At 39.2% G+C, this 19,955-nt stretch overlaps 1 protein-coding gene across 16 annotated transcripts in view; it reads left to right on the top strand.

The window, feature by feature from the left end:
- The window catches only part of LOC103676028 (LIM domain containing preferred translocation partner in lipoma), a 644,793-nt gene that overhangs the window by 514,048 nt on the left and 110,790 nt on the right, over positions 1-19,955 (top strand). The window lies entirely within an intron of this gene.

Genomic DNA, 19,955 nt, shown 5'->3' with positions numbered 1-19,955 from the left:
CAAGTAAAGGATGTTTTGAGCGAGGTAGTGATGAGATCGTTAGATTGGGCATTAGGGGCCCTGGATTCTAGAATCCAGAGAGATTGGTTGAAATCATCTCTTCTGGCCCAAAGATTCTACAACCCAATATTTTACCAAAGAGCCATTCCTAGTATACCCATGGGTCTGCCAATCTTGATAAACAGGTAGCCATGCCAGATTAATTTCCCATGGATGCATTTCAGAACTCCTCCCCATTGATCACCCCTTTTCACTCTTTTGGAAGAGAACTAAGAAATTCCTGATGCTATATGCCTCCTTCCCACTTGCCCTCAGCTATGAGATGGGGGAAGCAATGTTTTGAGTCCTAGGCGGCTCTAGACCCAGATACCACTGCAGCACCAGAGAGATTCTTGACTGACTTTAGCTTTGTTTTTTTGTTGAATATACCCATCACGAGCCTTCAAAATGTTTATTAGCCTCAGGAAATGTGGCAGTGCCTCCCAGGTATGGGACTTTTCCAACCCTGTGATTCAGACTGAAGTTGTAGTCAGAGTGTCTAGGAACCCTTGGCTGAGAAAATCTGTGCTGCTTGAGTTGTCTGTGGTTCAGCCTTCATCTTACCTCTTTACCAGGTCCAACCCACCTTATTCTAAGATGTGGCCTGTTCCACTTAATCAACTTGTTCTCATTTGTTTTTCTTTTCTTTTTTTTTTTTTAATTCCAGACATAAATTAGAATATCTTGTCCTCAGCAGTGTTGTTTCCAAATTTTAAGGATCAGTCGCATAGGGAATCTGTAGACTCTTTGGCAATAACAGCAACAATAAAGGTGGTATTTATTTTATGTGCCCAGGTGCGATCCAACACTCTTTTTATGCATTGACTTAGGTAATTGCCACAGCAACTCTAATTAAATAGGTACCATTATATCCGTGTTTTACAGATGAGGAAACTTCTGCCCAGATAGGTTAGGTGACTTGCCCAATGACACACAACAGGTAAGTTGACTGAGCCAGGTTTTAAAAGACAGAGAACGACTTCAGAAACCTTGCTCCTAACTGTTCTTTTTTTCAGTGTAGTAATGTGACTTAAACTATCTGGACAATTTTAGTCCACCTAGTAGTGAATTCAAAGCTTTTTTTGTGATGGCACTTATATAGGTACAAGAGATCCCCATTTCTAAACATAGTCACTTCATAGAATGGGGGCTGCTTTTTAATAACAACTATAAATAGCTTCTTAGTTTTACGTCAAGCTTCTGTTGTCCCCTAACTCTTAATTATGAACATTTAATTGGATCCTTGGTGCTATGTGTATTTGACTTCCATTGTAAAGATTACATTCATTTCATTCCTTCATTTGACATGGGCAAGACATAAACCAATTAGTGATACACCTTTCAACTCTTACTGTAAGAACGTTAGCTGGCATAAGTATCAAACACCTTTCTTGCAAGACTTGCTGCCCTAAGTTTTTTAAAAATTTCTCAGAAATGGTGGCTTGCCGTTGCATATACTTATTTGAAGTCTTCCTTTTTTTTTTACATGGAAGCATTATTTTTTTATTATGTTATGTTAGTCACCATACGGTGCTTCATTAGTTTTTGATGTAGTGTTCCATGATTCATTATTTGCAGAGTCTTTCTGATATCAGGCTTTGATTGAGATCCATATGGAATATATAAACAAATGTGGGTAGTTTTTACTGAAATGATTCTTCGAGATCTCGTGGAGGAGATGAGGCAAGTGTACAAATGCCTGGCACAAAATGAATTAATATGATTGCCTGAAAAGAGTTAAAATCTCTATAGTAATTTGAAGAAGGGAGATGTTATATATACTTTGGAGATGCAGAGAAAGACTTCTGAATAACCAAACAGAAAAATGGGCCAAAGTTTTAAACATACAATTGACAGAAGGGGAAACATTGCAATATTCAATAGGAAGAGGGAAGGAAGGGAGGGGAGGAGGGAAGCAAAAAGGAAAGGACTGATTTCTCACCTGGCTTCTAGGAGAAAACCGTATTTGACACAGGTGTTGGATAATAATGTATGGTTGTGACTGGTGACAATGGGATGCAGACCATCAGGAAGGTAGGAATAACTTAAAGACATAGAGGTTGGAAAACACGGAGCACTTGAGAAACAGAAGTCATGAAGGAAACTCACTCCTTCCCTAGAAGGTTGAAGGATTTGTGCTGGTTCTTAGGAGATGTATAGGGATCCCACTTATGGTCCAATAATGAAGGGCTTTAAATTGAAAATGGTGTGTCGATGCATAATTCTTTAAGAGAGAGAATTCTGGGGAAACTGGGGAAAGGGTGATTATGATAAATCTAGAAGTTCTTCAAAGTTGGTTCCCATCTGGAAGCATGGGCTTGTAACTACAGTTGGGAGTTAGTTACTTTAGGGTCCCAAATATCTTGGATAAACCAGCTCTAAATGGATGTACATCTAAATGGATGTAACAGTATCATCTATGGACCTAGTAAAGACCAGAATTTGCTTTAGGCCTTTGAGTTGTGATCATCCTACCTTTATCTCCTGCTAAACACCTGTATTCAGAGTAATCCCTTAAATGTTTTCTGACACAGTTTGACTGACAACAGTGCCATTTTATAGAAATCTCTGGAAGTAGTTTCTCGGTTCTTCTGTATCTCACATTTCTAGAAAGGAAATGATCAATGGCTGTCATTCAATGGCCATCATTTGGCTTGAGTTTGTTGATACATAGAGATATACAAATTTGTCTTTTGTTTCTCAGGCTGAATGTCCACAGAAATCAGCAGTGGTTGTAGCCATGTCAACCCAAAGACCAAATATTCCCCATATGTACTAACAGACTACAAGGCAATTTCCTCCAGGTTGTCATTATGAGCGCTAATGTAGACATTAACACAGGCACCATCAAGCCAATTACTCTGTTGCTGTAGTTTACTAAATGTTGCTTTTGCAGTAGGGACTGTGTTGCCTAATGGGCTCTGAACTTTAATTTGCTCATGATAATAAGAGTGAGTAAATGGGTCTATCTCTGGACTTCAGAATATGCTCATGCATTTTAGATCTGCAAGAAAAAAGGACTATGTTTTATACTTGCTACATTCATGGTTTCTATTAGAGCATACCAAGCCCAGTATCTGACACCAGGCTTCATAAAGAGAAATTACATTAATTGTGTCTCTATCCTTTTACATTAATCCATTATGAATATTTTATTCCACAGAGTTAGAAAAATTACACTCACTTATTACTGAAGAACATTTCTTTATAAGGAGTGCTTTATACTTTAAGACCTCATAACTTACTTTAAATATTTCAAGCACGATAAATGGTAAGAAATGAAAAATAAGCCTGAATTCATAGGGTAAGGACCATTTACAAGTCTTTTGTCTTCAGACTGTGATGGTACAGTTAAACTTATTTGATGTGCTTAGCAGGCTGTAAAATTCTATCTTTCTGTGGTGATCCATGGGAGATGACTTCATCATAATGAAACACTTTTAAATTTGATTTTTGTAAGTTGCAAAATGATTATAATCTTTCCCCCACCAGGAAAAAAAAAAAGTGTTTTTCTTTGTTTAACATCAAAAATCAGATACTGATTCTGATCTCTTGACAAAATGAAAAATCTTTCTGCAGATCCTCTGCCACTTCTTAGTTTCCATGACCAAGCACAATTACTGGTTTTAGCAAATAAACACATTTGAGGCAAAACATTAATTTACTTCATTAGATAAATATGAACACCCTTCTGAAAGAGAAAATAAATAAGCCATTAGTATGTTTTACAAGGTGCTCCATCGGAAAAAAAATCAAAATATTTGTTTTTAATATTTTCATTGAGGAAATGCATGAAATAAGCATAGTATTTTTCAGAATATGTTACTTAAACTAAAACTTTGAAATTTTAGTGCAAAATTTTATGGAAAAAATAAAAGAGAACCTTCTTCAATGCATGTGGGTCCATTGAGCTAATCAAAATGCTCTTTGATTTGGGGAAACCCAATTGAGAGAGAGAGGGAGGAAGGAAGGGAGGGAGAGAGAGAGACAGAGAATCTGAGAGAGAGAGAGAGAGAGAGGAAAATTACATAATTTAATTTTAATATGTTTATATTTATGCCTATCTTTGTGCCAGTACCCTACTGTTTTAATTACCGTAGCTTTAGAGAAAACCTTGATACCAGGTAATATAAGTCATCCAACTTTGTTCTCCTTTTTCAAAAGTGTTTGAACTATTCTGCATTCTTTGCATTTCCATACAAATTTTATAATCAGCTTGTCAATGTATGTCAGTAAAATTTGGTAGGATTTACATTTCGTAAATCAAATCAGGAAGAAATGATACCCTAACAATGTTGCCTTCCAGTATATCTGTCCTGTTACTTAGATCCTCTGTAATTTCTCTCAGCAGTATTTTCATATTGTCACTGTAAAGGTCTTGCACATATTTTCATTCATAGACCTAAATGTAAAAGCTAAAATATAAAACTTTCATAAGAATCCTTATGATGTTGGTTTAGGCAAACATTTTCTAGAGAAGATACAAAAAAGTTAAGCCAGGAAAGAAAAGAAAATGAACTTCTTCTCAAAAGACGTCATTTAAAAAATGAGATTACAAGATCTATACTTGGAGAAAATAAGCACAGAATATATGTATCTGATAAAGGACTTGTGTCCAGAATATAGAAAGAACTCCTAGAAAAAGAAGACAAACAATTCAATTAAAAACTAGGCAAAACATTTGAACACTTTTCTAAATAAATATAGTGATAACCAATGAGCAAATGAAAAATGCTCTAAATCTGTAGTCATCAGAGAAACGTACATTTAAACCCTGTGAGATACACATTGATTACAATGGCTAAGATTCAGAAGAATGACATTACCAAGTGTTAACTAGAAAATGGAGCAACTGGAATTCTCCGACATTGCTGGTGAGCATATAAAATGGTACAACCACAGTCTGGTAGTATCTCAAAAACTTAAACACATATTTGCCATATGCTTAGCCTTTGTCAGCCCATATATTGACTCAAGGAAAATGGAAACTTTTCTTTTCTATAGAAAGAGTTGCATACAAAAATTTATAGCAGCTAAAACAACTCAAATATTTATCAGTAGGTGAAAGAACAAATTGTGTTACAGTTTTACAACCAAATGTTAGCCGTCAGTAATAAGGAGCTGACCTATTAATAAGTACAGCAACATGGGAAAATCTCACAAACACTATGCTGATTGAAAGGAGCCAAACCCTTCTCCCTCCCCTGCAAAAAAGAATATGTACTATATAATTCCATTTTTATGAAATGCTAGAAATGGCAAATTTAGTCTATAGTGACAGGAAATAATCAGTGGTTTTCTGAGGCTAGGGGAAAGGATTTACTCTAATGGGGCACAAGGGAGCTTTTTGCAGTACTGGGAATGTTCTAGAATTTGATCATGGTGGTAGTTACAAGAGCCTATGAACTTATTAAAATGTATTAAATTCACAATTCAAATGGACTCATTTACCTCATGAGAAGTCTACTTCAATAAAGTTTATTTTATTATTTTATTTTTTATAATTTTTTTTATTATATTATGTTAGTCACTATACAGTACATCCCAGCCTTCTGATTACCCCCCCTTTCTTTATCCCTTTCTTCCCCTACTGATCATTCTAGTTCTTATGTTCCATAGATGAGAGAAATCATATGATAGTTGTCTTTCTCTGCTTGACTTATTTCACTTAGCATTATCTCCTCCAGTGCCGTCCATGTTGTAGCAAATGTTGAGAACTCATTCTTTCTGATAGCTGAGTAATATTCCATTGTATATATGGACCACATCTTCTTAATCCAGTCATCTGTTGAAGGGCATCTCGGCTCCTTCCACGATTTAGCTATTGTGGACAATGCTGCTATGAACATTGGGGTGCATATGGCCCTTCTCTTCACTACGTCTGTATCTTTGGGGTAAATACCCAGTAGTGCAATTGCTGGATCATAGGGTAGCTCAATTTTTAACTTTTTAAGGGACCTCCACACTGTTTTCCAGAGTGGCTGTACCAACTTGCATTCCCACCAACAATATAGGAGGGATCCCCTTTCTCCACATCCTCTCCAACAATTGTTGTTTCTTGCCTTGTCAATTTTTGCCATTCTAACTGGCGTAAGGTGGTATCTCAGTATGGTTTTGATTTGCATTTCCCTGATGGCTAATGATTTTGAACATTTTTTCATGTGTCTGTTAGCCATTTGTATGTCTTCATTGGAAAAGTGTCTATTCATATCTTCTGCCCATTTTATGATTTGTTTATTTGTTTCTTGTGTTCAATAAAGTTTATTTTTATTAAAATAATAAACAACAAAAGGCATATTTTACCATTTAAAAAAATATGGCCAAGGCATATTTGAGTGATGGCTGTTGGCCTTTCATCTTGCATGAGTCCTAGTGCATAATGTCATAATGAGTCCTCTAACAGTTTCCAGTTTGGGTTCCTTTAAAGGAGAGCAAGAACTTAGACTTGTGCAATAATGTGAGTGCCGACTTCTTTACGATGTTTAAGCTTTTTTTTTTTAATTTAATATTTTAAGGTTGCTTATCTATACCTAATTGAACAATTTATCTTTTTTTTTCTAAGTAGCTTGTCTTTATGGGACTTTCCTGAAGCATTCCACTTCGATGTTATTTTTTAAAAATTAAAACATTTTCACTCTTTTTTGTTAATCTATATGATAGTTAATTGGATAGTATAATTACAGTAGCAAATTCAAATGGTATGACTAGACTTGGGATCAAATACTGCTGCCTCTGGTAGCAGGTTGGAGCAGGAGTCAGGCTGTGCTCACAGTGGTTTTGGTTGGTCGTTCACAAAGACATACAACTGAGGGGCCACTGAGGTGGAAATTGAGGATCCTGAGTTTGACACAAAGTTCCTGACACATGGTAAGTCTTCAATACCAGTTTAATTTGAGTGTTACCCTCTACATGAGGTATCAGGAGCCTTTAGGATTGGCAGTTAGGTGCTTAATAAGTATTAAATTGAACTGATTGTATGCAGTTTTACAGGGAATCACATGAGTTATTCCTTTGTTCACTTATTAATTTTTGGCTACCCTACTTTAAAAGTGCATTTGGAATGTGAGTTCCACAAGAGCGTAGCTGTCTTCCTGCTGTGTCTACCATGTCATCCCACAGTTTTTACTCAATGAAACATTTTCTGGAGGCATAACCTCAGAGCTTCTGCTGCCTTGTCAGGAGTCTTATGAACAGGAATGGGTCTAACACCAATTTCTAATAATACCTCTTTAAAACTTCATTAAGGGGGCTTCCTGGGTGGCTCAGTCCGTTAGGCATCTGACTCTTGATTTCAGCTGAGGTCATGACCTCAGGGTGGTGAGATCAAGCCCTATTGGGCTCTGAGCTCAGCGGGGAGTCTGCTTGAGACTCTCCCTCTCCCTCTGCACCCCCCGCCCCCCACTCATGGGCAGACACGCTCTGTCTCAAAAAAATCTTTTAAAAAAAATAATAAAACTTCATTAAGGAGATAAGTTTCTTAAGCAAATGTTCTTGTCAGAAAATTTATTCTGAGGAAGTGGATGGTATACAGATGAATGTGATAAGGGGCTCTAGTCAGTCACCAGCCCCCTCCACCCTTCTTTCTATTCTCAAGATTCAATGTAGTTGGATCCTCAGGACCCTTAGGGTTCTTTGGAGCACATTTTTAAAAGCTGATTCTGGTTCTCACTCTAATTGACAAAGGATCCTCTAATCTGAGGCCCAGGGTGACTCAGTGACCTCTCTAAGGTTACCTAGTTACACATGGTCAAGCCCACCCCTACACACGTGTCTCCACCAATACCGTGGTTTTTTCAGCCACCCTTCTGTTCCAAGTTTGCTGTGCCCCATGGGTAACATCTTCAGTGGTTCAATTTTTTTATTTCATAGCAATCTTTCCTTTTCTTTAAGATACACCATCGCTCCCATTTGTACCACCTGCAGCAAGCTAAATTACTCCTCAGTGTTTACACCTTTCAAGTATTTATAGACCGTCATCATGGCTCTCCTTAGTCATCCTCCAGCCTCGCTATGTGTACATATATGGCTCCTTTAATCCCCCTGTACCAGTCAGTCTCTCTTGTCCTTCATTGTGTCCACCATTCTCCTCCCTAGTGTGTATAAGAGAACAGTCTGAGTATATTCCAGATGGGAAAAAATAACCCCAACATGTTGTAACAGGGGGGAGAAAAACACACTGAATAGATGAAAGGAACAGTCTACAGGTTAATTAGTAGTATGGCCACAAATATGTGCACAGTTTTGTTTCAGAAATAAAGCAAGCTGTATTTGTTGTAACTATCTCTTCTTTGAACTTAACAGAATGCTGATAATGCCAAGCTGTGTTTATAGTCCAGATTTTTGCTAAAGACCTTCAACTTTGCACTCCCCCTGTGTGGTATCTCTTGCCCAAGACAGAACTACAAATAAAAGCACTTAGCAGGAGCTGATGCAAGAACCCATTACTGAGCTTATCTGTTTTTAGGCAGTTTCTGTGGATTTATATAGTTTCTGGGAGCTCTCCCTATAAGCCTTAGTAAGGAAGAAATCTTGTGTTATCTCACTAGTTATTAGGCACTTGGGCATTAGTCATCCTATAAAAATTAAATGTGTTTACTGAATATGATAATCTAAAAATGGAAACTACGTTAGTGCAAGAGGATTCGCCCAGAAATACTCTGCTGACATAAATAGAACATGCCTATTGCCCTGTTTCTTGTTTCTTTTATTTAATAACTTTAATAATGTTTCAACGATTTTGGAGTCTTGAGTCTTGATCGCCACGAAGCAGGTTCTCCTTACTCTAATTTATCTGAGAATGAAAACTGGAAGCCTGGGAAGGTCCTTCGAGAAACACTTGATTGCATGTATACATCTTATCAGGAGACAGGGAGGATCTGCCCTTCCCAGGTACACGGCTTCTTAAGGAAATGATCCATTTTTTCAAAACCTGCTGTGATCCTGAAAGTGTTCCTTCATTCCCAACCAAATCCTTCCTGTAGAACTTTCTGAGCCTTTCTTCTGCTGTTCTCTCCTGATCTCACAGGGCTGTAAGCTCCCACAAGGGAGAAATGTGGTTTCTGGCCGTGTTCTTATTATAAAGTGTTGTGCCACACCTCAGAAATGATGATAGCCAGTGGAGTTTATTAGAACGAAATTTAAACTTTTCTACTTTTAAACCCAGTGATTCTGCTAATCTGGAGGTGGCAAAGAAGGGTGGCTATTTATTTCCTCTCTCACACAAAGCAAGATTGTGAAGGAACTTATTCTCTGAATGAAAGGGGAGAGGGGAAAAGTGGGAACCTTCTCATGTTTTATTCAGATGTTAACAAAGAAAATTGAGAAGTGTGTTTCCTTAAAATTGACACCATTTTTATCCCAAACATTCTGGTGATAGCAGACAACTGTTCAAGCTTCTTGAGAGTGAGGGGAATTTTTTTCAGAAGCATAGTCCCGGTGGGAAGTATTACCTAAAAGTAATACACTAATTGCTTTCAATCTTGCATATTTCCGCGTACTGTGTGCATACATACATGTATTAATAACTGTTCCCAAGACGTCACGCTAGCACTCAGAGAGCTCAGTGTTGCTATGCAAGTACCAGAGACGGAATCGATGCAGACCGCAGTTTAGCAACGAGAATTTTCCAGACACGCGAGGGCGGACATGGAGATGGCTGCAGGTCTAGGACTCCGTGCCTGGGTCTCCCTCTGAGCTCTGATGCAGCATCATGTGTCAAGTATTCGCGGCATCCATCTGCCCACTCCGCTGAGAAGATGAACGGCACTGCTGGCATTTCCAAGGAGCTTAGATCCTCAAAATCTATCCACTTACACTAGGACTGCATTCCATCTTGTGGATTTGCACAGGAATTCCTTAGAATATGAACTCTGGATGAAAGCCCAGACATAGAAGTACGTTGTGCTCTATTGTGCATGTGATTTACATCAACATTCATAACAAAAATTTATTTTATGGTGATCTATCTTAGAGGAATTCCTTGCATTTTGTTGTTGTTTATAATTTAATACGTAAATGCCTCCCCTGAACACTTCAAGCCACCCCGGGCTGGGATCACCGTTGAGGTACGTAGCACTGGCTCAGGGGGATGAGGTAACTTGACCAAAGTCACAGGTTATATACATGGTGGAGTCAGGATTAGAGAACCCAGTTCTAATCACAGATCTACTACCTATCCCCCCTCGAGTGTTTTTATCCTTTAAGAATTAATAACAGAGCAGAAGCCTTTTGTCAAGTGAACGTTGTATGTAACTCCAATGTACAAAGACGAACCAGTTCAGACCAGGTATGGTCAAACAGGGAGCAGAGCCTGGCCTTTTTTGGCCCCAAGGTATGGCTGCAGACCCCACTAACACACATCTTGCTGCCATTTCTTTAATTTTCAGAACACCTAGGTGGAAAGCTCCAGAACATGTCAGGGTTCTGCTGCTTCAGATAGTCATGTAGTTGACCTTGTTCTGGAATCATGCAAGAATCATCCTTGTGGACTACCGTGTCCCACACAGTACTCCCTTTTACAATGAAGTTTTGCCAGATTGGTGGGGGGGCAAGTTCCTCATGCTCAGGCAACAGCGCCTGCTAGTGGGCAGAAACTAATACTTGCGGTGACGCACCTGGTTGCTAGAAGCCACTCTGCTGAGAGCCTGCAGGCCTGCATCCAGCTCTCATCTATTCTGTCAAGGCATGGCCTCTCCCTGAGCCTTAGTGTTTGCATCTGTAAATGAGGATGGGCCAGATGTTTTCTAAATTTTCCACGTGTTCTTTCGTTCTTAGATTTTTAAATCCTCTTAACAGTATATTAGGGGCATTTCAGCCCTGAGTGGAAAAACCAAAGCTGGGATGTAGTGTCAGATGAGAATGTCCCCCACCTCGGGGTTCAGCACCATGTGTGCAGGTAATGTGGTCCAGGTCAAAGACCGCTACACTTGGGGCCAGATGAACCAAGCCTAAATTCCAGCTCTGCTCTCTACCGCTCAAGGCACACACAAGATGATTCCTAGGTTAACTCATTTGCTCGATGATTGCCTTATCTAACATTTAGTTATTGTGAGGTAATGTTCAAACAGCATGAAAGAGGTGAAGTTTTATGTGACCTGCAGGATTACTCTCGATCTTGATATATCAAAAATTTAAAAGTAATGTTAGTCATAACTTTCATTTTGCTCTTTGTGGTAACATCAATAGAGAAAGCACATTTAATATTATAAAGTACTATATAAATATAAAGAGTGCTTGATAACATCATAAGAAGTTGCTCATGGCTGTTGTTGGGCATTGAAATACTATAGCGTTAGAAACACCCTCTCAAGTTACCTCAGGGTTAAGTTTGTTCTTAAATAACCACAATACATTTGGAGATTTCCCACCACAGAAACTAAGAGTAAGTGGGCAAATTTAAGTATTTTCAGCTTGGGATGGAGCTTGAGGGAAATATAAATTCCCATGAGAGATACCATAGAGCAGATTCCAGTCATAATCAAAAATAATCATTGCAATAGCAGTTGTAAGTGTACTAGTAAATATTGATTTTTTTTCTGTTAACTGATCAATCATGAAGTGAATTTCAAATATAGGAAAATAGAATAAGAATTCAGAGGGGGAGTATAAAAATGTCCATTTGTAAAAATTAAGTGGAAGAGAAATCTAGGCTTTAGTCAGAATAGATGCTGATATTCCTGTGAGGGATGTTGTGAGGTTTATGCAAGCTTCCTGCCAGGCCAGATGTTTTTAGGAATTTTGGAGTTCTAAAGCAATAAGCCAGGTTAGAGGACAGGTGGAGGGGGCTCCAAAGCCAGACTGCCAGGTCTCTATTCCAGCTTCAGTATTTAACTCCGCGGCCACGGGCCAGTGAATCACCGTCTCCAGACTGCCATTTCTGCAGCTATGATGGAGATGATGATTGGACCTACACCAGCAGGTTGGTGGAAGAATTACCTGAGATAATATATGTAAATACTTAAAACAGTGCTTGGCAAATACTAAGTGCTGAATAAATATTGGCTAGTAGCTTCACTCTGGGGTCCACAAGTTCCTGCAGGATTGGGGTTGAATTTTTAGCACTAGATTCTCTAAGTAACATTTTGGTGACTATAAATCTTGCATAACTGCCTCACAGATGCAGCTGTCTCTATTCTCCCCATAGTGACTGTCCTCTTTACAGGTGGGTCCAGAATGCATATGTCCCTGCTTTTGGTTGCAGTGATCTCTCCCTTTGAAGTTGAGCTAAACCTCCTATAAGCTGGAGGGAGAAAGAATCAGGGCCTGCACGAGCCCCTTCGTGGCTGCTGTAGAACTTCATGGCCAGGTAGTGAAGGCAGTCATCACTGTCCCCTTTTTACGGAAGTGGAGAAAAGGTTACCTCTGTGCATAGTACTTAGCACAGAATAGAAACTTCCTAAGTGTGTTTGTTGAGGGGCTGACAGAATGGCTGGACAGATGACTCAGCTGAGACCACCTGATCCTTGGGGGGGGGGGGTGTCTGCTTATTGCTTATTTTGAAAACACCTGCCTCAGGCTCTGGAAATTTAGGAAATTTGTCCAGGTTCCCATAGCAAGCGAGTAACAAAGGCAAGACTCGCAGTTCTTTTTTTTTTTTTTTAAAGATTTTATTTATTTATTTGACAGAGATAGAGACAGCCAGCGAGAGAGGGAACACAAGCAGGGGGAGTGGGAGAGGAAGAAGCAGGCTCATAGCGGAAGAGCCTGATGTGGGGCTCGATCCCACAACGCCGGGATCACACCCTGAGCCGAAGGCAGATGCTTAACCGTTGTGCCACCCAGGCGCCCCAAGACTCACAGTTCTGCCTGATTTCCTCTACACCTTTATATATAACTTGTTAACAGGTGCCATGTATTACATTCAAAACTGCAAAGCAATGTTGCTTTTTGTTTTGCTTTTGTTGTTATCTGATTTTTGCTTTTATTGGAGCTGCTTTACCTGAGAATGGAAGTTGCCAGAAAGGGACTATCCTGACATCCACTGTGCATGTGTATGTTACTTAGTTTAGCGGAGGTTGGGACCAGGGTGCGTGGTGTCCAATTCGCTGCCTTTGTTAGCACAACTAAGTACAGCTTACGAGGAGGGAGCTCTGTAGGGCCAGGGCTTTGGGTCCTAACCATCATTGCTTTGTAAGAATTCTCTAGGACAAACTATAGTGTGGAGCACATAAACATGCCGTTCCTTTTAGAGCAATGGTTCTCAAAGCCACTGCACGCTAGCACTGTTATGTCAGGGCCCCATCCCAGACCACATAAATCAGAATCTCTGAAAGTGAAGCATGGGTAGCAGTATTTTTTAAAAAGCTTTCCTAGTAGGAAGCCAGAGTTTGAGTTTCAACACTTTAAAATCTTCTCTGAAGGACACCCCCCCCCAACCTATACTGATCTCCCTACCTGTCACGGATTCTGATGTTTACTGAGAGCTCCTGAGATTTGGGGGTCAGAGAAGTGATGCTGTATTGGCTCTTCTTTCTCCGGGTGTGAAGGTCTCAGAGGCAGAAGGAGGTGGGGCTGAGATGGGAACCAGGTCAGACTTCTAAAGCCCATCTTCTTAATCAGCATGTGTTTTTCTGTGAGTACAGTTTATTATTCAATCATAACTCTGACGTCCTCGGCCTTGGTTAGGAGTGTGGGTTAGTCTGCCTCTGAAACCTTGGCCAAGTGACTTAACCTCAGACATCTTACCTATCAAATAAAAATAGATAAGCATTATAGCACTATGAAAGAATGTATGTGGAATGCTTAGGGCAGTGCTTGGCGTAGAGAAAAAACACAGTAATTTTCTTTTATATTTTTGTTATACTTCTTCACAGTGTAGTGTAATTAAGTCAGTGGAACATGATTGCTTTTGCAACCCCATGTGGGACTCCCCCTCCCAATCCACCCCCTTCCCTGAAGGTCCAGCCTCAGCAAATATATATCTATAAATGAATCACCTCATGGCTAGACTTCATAATGACTTCCTTTCATCGGTAGGATTCAGCCTTCACTCCATCTTATCAGGTTTGTGGCCCGGGCCTTTATCCACCCACTTCTGTACTGTTCTCTCTGACAGTTTGGGGTGTTTTGTTGTTGTTTGTTTTGTTTTGTTTTGTTTTGTTACTCTAACTCAATTTCTTATTTTAATTTCTGACTTTAAATTTCTGTGAAGGCTTCCTGTGTCTCCCACTGGTCATCCTACTGTAGCAGCCATCTCTCCTTTGCCTGCCGCGTCTGCACAACACGCGTGTGCGAGAGAGTGCAAGCACGTGTGTATAGGGAAGAGAGAGAGGAACTGCCATCTGCCGCCTCCTCCCTCCCACCCAAGTCCCCACTGAATCTGCAAGCATCCCAGCAAGGACCACCTCAGCAATAACATAATGAACTAGTGTAATGCCATTGTGTAGACACAAGCAGGGTGACGAAACTAGGTGTGTCCTACAGTCCAGCTTGTAAGATATGATAAGGATCCCATTGTTCACACAGCTAAATAGCACTAACCATAGGAGACTCAATATTGCCATGTTACTTAAAGGCAGAGTTCAAGAAAGTAGGAAAAAACAGACTTTGATGTACAATGTGATACATACTATCACCTTAAATGACCATCAGTTGACATTCTTGGAAGATTCTGCATTGTCTCAGGCCATACAGCAGTGCTATGTGATACATTCATTTACAAGACAAAAGAAGACTTCTATAGGAGGGCTTCTAGTTAATATAAGTGAACTTTTATGCAATGCTGGCAAAATTTGAGAAAATTTAGCTGCTTCTGTTCTTGTATGTTATCAATGAGTAGAAAGCCATTGAAAACTCTTCAAACTAAGACTTAAAGACACAGCATTAGGGTGATAACTCATTGGTAAAAAGTAGAATTTTTTTTTTCCAGCCGGCTTATGATTAACAGTCTGTCCCTGAACTGTTTTGAATGCAGATGAAACAAACCTATTTGGACAATGCTCGTCAGCTATTATCCTGATGAGCAGTACAGAAATACTTGGACCCCTTGGAACAGTGGCTCAACTTGGCTGAACATGAGAATCGCCTGGAGAGCTTTTAAAATTCCAGTCCTAGAACATCCTACCTCAGACCAATGAAATCAAAATCTCTGGAGCTGGACCCCAGAAATCAGTGTTGTTTTGGGTTTTTGTTTTATTTTGTTTTGTTTTTTTGTTTTTTTTTTTTTAAGTTCCCCAGATTATCCAATATATTAGCAAGGTTGAAAATCACTGTCCTAGGACTTAAGTAGTTTAAAAGACAGGGTGTCTATTATTACATGCATTAATACTACAGAATTCCATAAAGTAAAAGCTTTGTTGATTAGAAAATGCCATCATTCTAGAACCTTCAGTGAATGTCATATGTACCTGTCATAAAAAGAATGCAAACTTGTTCTATTATCTTTTTATACCTTCAGTGGAAGATAATTTCTGAATCAGCTTAATGGAGGCTCTGCTTTAGGAAGATAATTCCAGTGGCCATATGTAGGATAAATTGGAGCAATCTTTGTTTCTAGGAATACTTTACCCTGACTTCATTACCCTGATATAACCTTATTGATTCAATTTTTCAAACAGGACTCTGTTCAGAACATTTTGCAGAAGGTGCATAATGAGAAAGCTGATATATCATACAATCGGCATATAGGGTTTCAATTCATTGTGGTATTTAAAAATAGAATATTACTTTTGCTTGTGCCTTAAATTTCTGTTATAAGTCAGATAGCAAGGAAGACATGAAGACAAATGTGACCTGGCCTGATGTCTGCATACGCATACATTTTCTATTTTACTTTTGATGTTGAATAATGTGCAAGTTTGGGAGTATCACCAACTTTCAAAATGGCTCTGGATGTTTTTGATCCTACCTACAAACAAGCAGTGTTTGCTAAGAGGGCCTGTGGCCTATTATACTAATGGTGCAAGGATCAAACCCATAAAAAAAATTTTTAATTAAAAATTTTATTTTCACATTATAAAGGAAATATATTCACATTACTGAAAGAGAAAATGGGAAGCAATAAATATGAAAACCCGTATCCTACTAATTTACCTCCTTTGCTCACCCTGTTATTTGCCTGTAATGTCACCCGCCACCCATGCCCATCCTAAAAATTACTTGTTCCAATTCTACATAACCTTCCAGACCTTAGCTCAGGACTAAGACTTCCAGAGAGTTTTTCCCTTTGTAAGAGGAAGTAAAGCAGATACTGGAGCAAACAGGAAGCCATCGCAATGGCCCATGAAAGATTATGGATCCTGATTTGGGTCGTAGGCATGTGGTGGAAAGACACCTTTGAGAGAGGCTTCACTCCAGAGGTTGGGACAGGGTCCATGGGGGAAGCGGTGAGAAGAACCCATAACTGGGTTTTTCCAGAGAAAATACAAAGCAGTGTACATGGCAAGCAATAATATATAAGCAAGCTTTAGAAATAAGTTCCTTTATTATTATTATTATTATTATTATTATTATTATTATTCAGGCATCTTAATTCAGTATCAAAATTCTCCTCAGACTATCTGATCCTCTGTCATTGGATTTTTTAAATTACTGTGCTAAGCTTTGCCAGCAAGCTCCTCATTCAAGCCCTGGGTCTGAACTTGAGCTTCCTACCGGCCCCTAATCAACTCTGTTTCCTTCATGCTCTGATGCCTTCAAGTCTGCTACCATTCCCCTGGTTTTTCTCATTTAAAAAAGTGCTGAGATACTTGTCCAAAAGATGGGCATGGAGATTGTGGTCTGCTTTTAATGATGTGTAGTGTAAGCCCCTCTAGGGGCAAGGATGTACTATGCTTGAGTAGCTTTCTTTCCATTGTGAATGCTTCCCTAAAAGGCATAGTTTGTAAATTTGTTAATGTGAAAAGGGAACATTCGGGCACCTTTTCTGTCCTGCTGATGTGTAGGGCTATTTTTATTTTTTGTTCTTCGCTCTTTTTCTGTGCTTGTGATTTTAAAGGTGCCAGACTGACTGCCCTCGAGCCTGTGTCCCCGATTTCTCCCAAGAATAGGAAAACTACGGGAGGCAGCAGAGCTGGTCATGTCTGGGTCCAGCATATTAGCCTGACCCACTCTGGAAGAATGTTCTCTAAATTATAAAGGAGAAGATTGTTCCTTGTGAATACAGCCCATCTGCTTTCATAGCTGAGAAGACAAATCCTTGTTGTGCCAACACCAAGTTACTGCAGACGTTTGGGATCAAGTCAAGCCCAGCCACTCATTCCCTTTGGAAAAACCAGAATGTTTTTCTCCTTCCCATCTCCACCTGTCACAGTTCCATCCTTGAGTTGGGTTCCAGTGCCACTTTCTCCACAAAACCTTTCCTGAGCCCCTCTCACACGTGATTTCCCTCCCATACCTCCAGAGCACTTCTCCTATGGCATTTGGCACCTTTTTCCATGTGATGGTAGAAGGTATAGAGTCTTATAATGATTGTAAAAGGCACTGACATCATCTAATCCATGTCTGTATATCGCACAGAAGCAGAATATGGTACTGGCAGAGTAGAGACCTGGGGAACTTTTGTTGAACAGAATGAAAATTTCAAAACTTGTCTTTTCAGCCTGACCTGGAGGGGTCTGCCCTCATCTTCTCTCTAACCAGTGATTGAGATTTTCTCCCATATCCTCAGGGTTAGCTAGCAAACTCTCCATAAACTATGTAGACTCAAGCTCTTGGGTTCCAGAGACTATACTTCTGGCCAGCCATGGTCTGGATCAGAATCTCTACCCCCAACTGTCTTACAGACCACTGTACCAGTAGACTGTAACATTTAGCCAGAATTTTTTTCCCCCAAGGTGTGGTCCACACATCACTAGTAGTCCCTGGTGGACTGTCATGGAACCCAGTTTAATAGAAAGGGAAATTTCTATTTAATAGAAATTATTTAATAAATAAATAATTCTGTTGACCTGAATTTAACAGATTTGAAATGTAAAAAAATTTGAAATGTAAAATTAGGAATGCAGTATGCTCTTTTTTTTTAAAAGATTTATTTATTTATCTTAGAGAGAGAGCAGGGGGAGGGTCAGAGGAGAGAATCTTTAAGCAGACTCCCCGTTCAGCGCAGAGACCAATACACAGGGCTTGATCTCGTGACTCATGAGATTGTGACCTGACCTGAAACCAAGAGTCAGATGCTTAACCGACTGAGCCGCCCAGGCGCCCCAGGAAGCCAATATGCTCTTTATAATCATCCCATTCTTTTTTTTTTTTATTTAAATTCAATTAGCCAAGGTATAGTACATCATTGGTTTTTGATATAATGTTCAGTAACACCCAGTGCTCATCACATCACGTGCCTCCTTAATGCCCATGACATTCTTAAAGATTGCACATGTATCACAGACCTCTGTTGTTTGGTGTTGTTTGACCAATGTTCACCAACAGCGCCATTCAGCTCAGAGTATCTTCATGTCATTAGTATGTTTTTTTCCACTGCTGCTAAACCTATATTTTTCATTATCACTATTGTATTGCATTATTTCTTAGTTCACCAAAATAGATCAGTGATTTCAATATGATTCAGTGAAGGCAGGAAAAATAGTAATAAAGATAATACCATAAATACCACTTCGGATTAATATTAAAAATGTAAATTTTGGTGAAAGAGGATTCCAATATAAATATTGGGAGTGAATCTGTAAATTCTAAGACAAATATGATAAGTCTGCACAAGCAGTTGTAAAAGAAAAGTTTGAATACTGAGTATGATGATGACTTTTTAAAAAATAAGACTTGATGAGTTGGTGATCCATTTACCTATAATCGCAGTGTGTTTCCTGTGATGAAATGACAGATAGTGGCGTGAAGCTTTGAGAAGTATAGCATCAAGTTCAAACAGAGCCCAGTGAACTTCTTAGTAAACAGTTAAGCTGTTGGGGTTTTTTTTTTCCTGAATAATCACAAAACAAGTGTCATATGCAATGACCTAATTTTGTTACTGAAGGCAATTAAAGTCCAAAATTTTAAAGGCAACTTTCTAAGATTATACATCTTACGATAAAAACAGGTACAAGTTAAGTCTTGGGTAGAGGTTTGTAAAACAAGCCACAAAGGTTATTACAAAAGTTTTTGTCATATGTCAAGAATATGATATCAGGACTTTATAATATAACTACAGTGGAGACAGCTCAGTTTCCCAGAGTTTAACTCTTTTTCCAGTATTTGATATTTCTTAGTCCTTAGAGGGAAAAATGATCTGTACTTTGGGTTATATTTTAAAAATACATTCAAGTCCTGCAACAGAGCATATAGAAATATTTTCCAGTGCCAGTGCAACCAGAGAAGATTAGAAATATATTTGCCTCTTTTCTCCCAAGTTGAAATATTTAGCCCTCCCGTTTGTAGGTGTGAAATGATTGTCAATCCAATGTGATGGAATGCTGAAAGCAGTCTTCAGTGAGAAATCTCCCCGTAATGTCAGCTCTGTGTTCAATCCTGATGCACAGAACTGAGCAGAGGCCAGACACCATAGTGGTTAAAACCGTGGACAGTGAAGCTAGACTACTTAGATTTGAATTTCATTAACCATTTTTGTGACTCAGTTTCCTCATCTGTAAAAGAGGGACAATAACAGACCTAAGACATAGGTGGCTATAAATATGAAATGAGTTAACATGTCTAAAAGCACCTTGAGACATGTTGCTGGCACAGGGGAAGCACTAGGTTTGCTACAGCTTATGTATTAAAGCCCCCAGATTCTTGTTGACATTCCCAGTGACCTGTAATTATTTGTTACGACTTTCTACTTATAGAAATAAAGAATAAGAAGGAAAACTGGGTGTGGATCTGACCTCTGGCTCAAGATTCCCATGACGGAACCAGATAGGGATACAGATTGCAGCCAGCACGGTGCCTCACACTGCCATAAATATTTGTCTTCAGTTATGTTTTATTGTTCCTATTTAAAACAATGAATTTTTGGAAACCTAAATCTGATG

The sequence above is a fragment of the Ursus maritimus genome, unplaced genomic scaffold, assembly GCF_017311325.1.
Source record: "Ursus maritimus isolate PB19 unplaced genomic scaffold, ASM1731132v1 scaffold_4, whole genome shotgun sequence".
NCBI classification, from domain to species: domain Eukaryota; kingdom Metazoa; phylum Chordata; class Mammalia; order Carnivora; family Ursidae; genus Ursus; species Ursus maritimus.
Note: the sequence above shows the minus strand (reverse complement) of the source record. Positions and strands in the feature narration are given on the sequence as shown.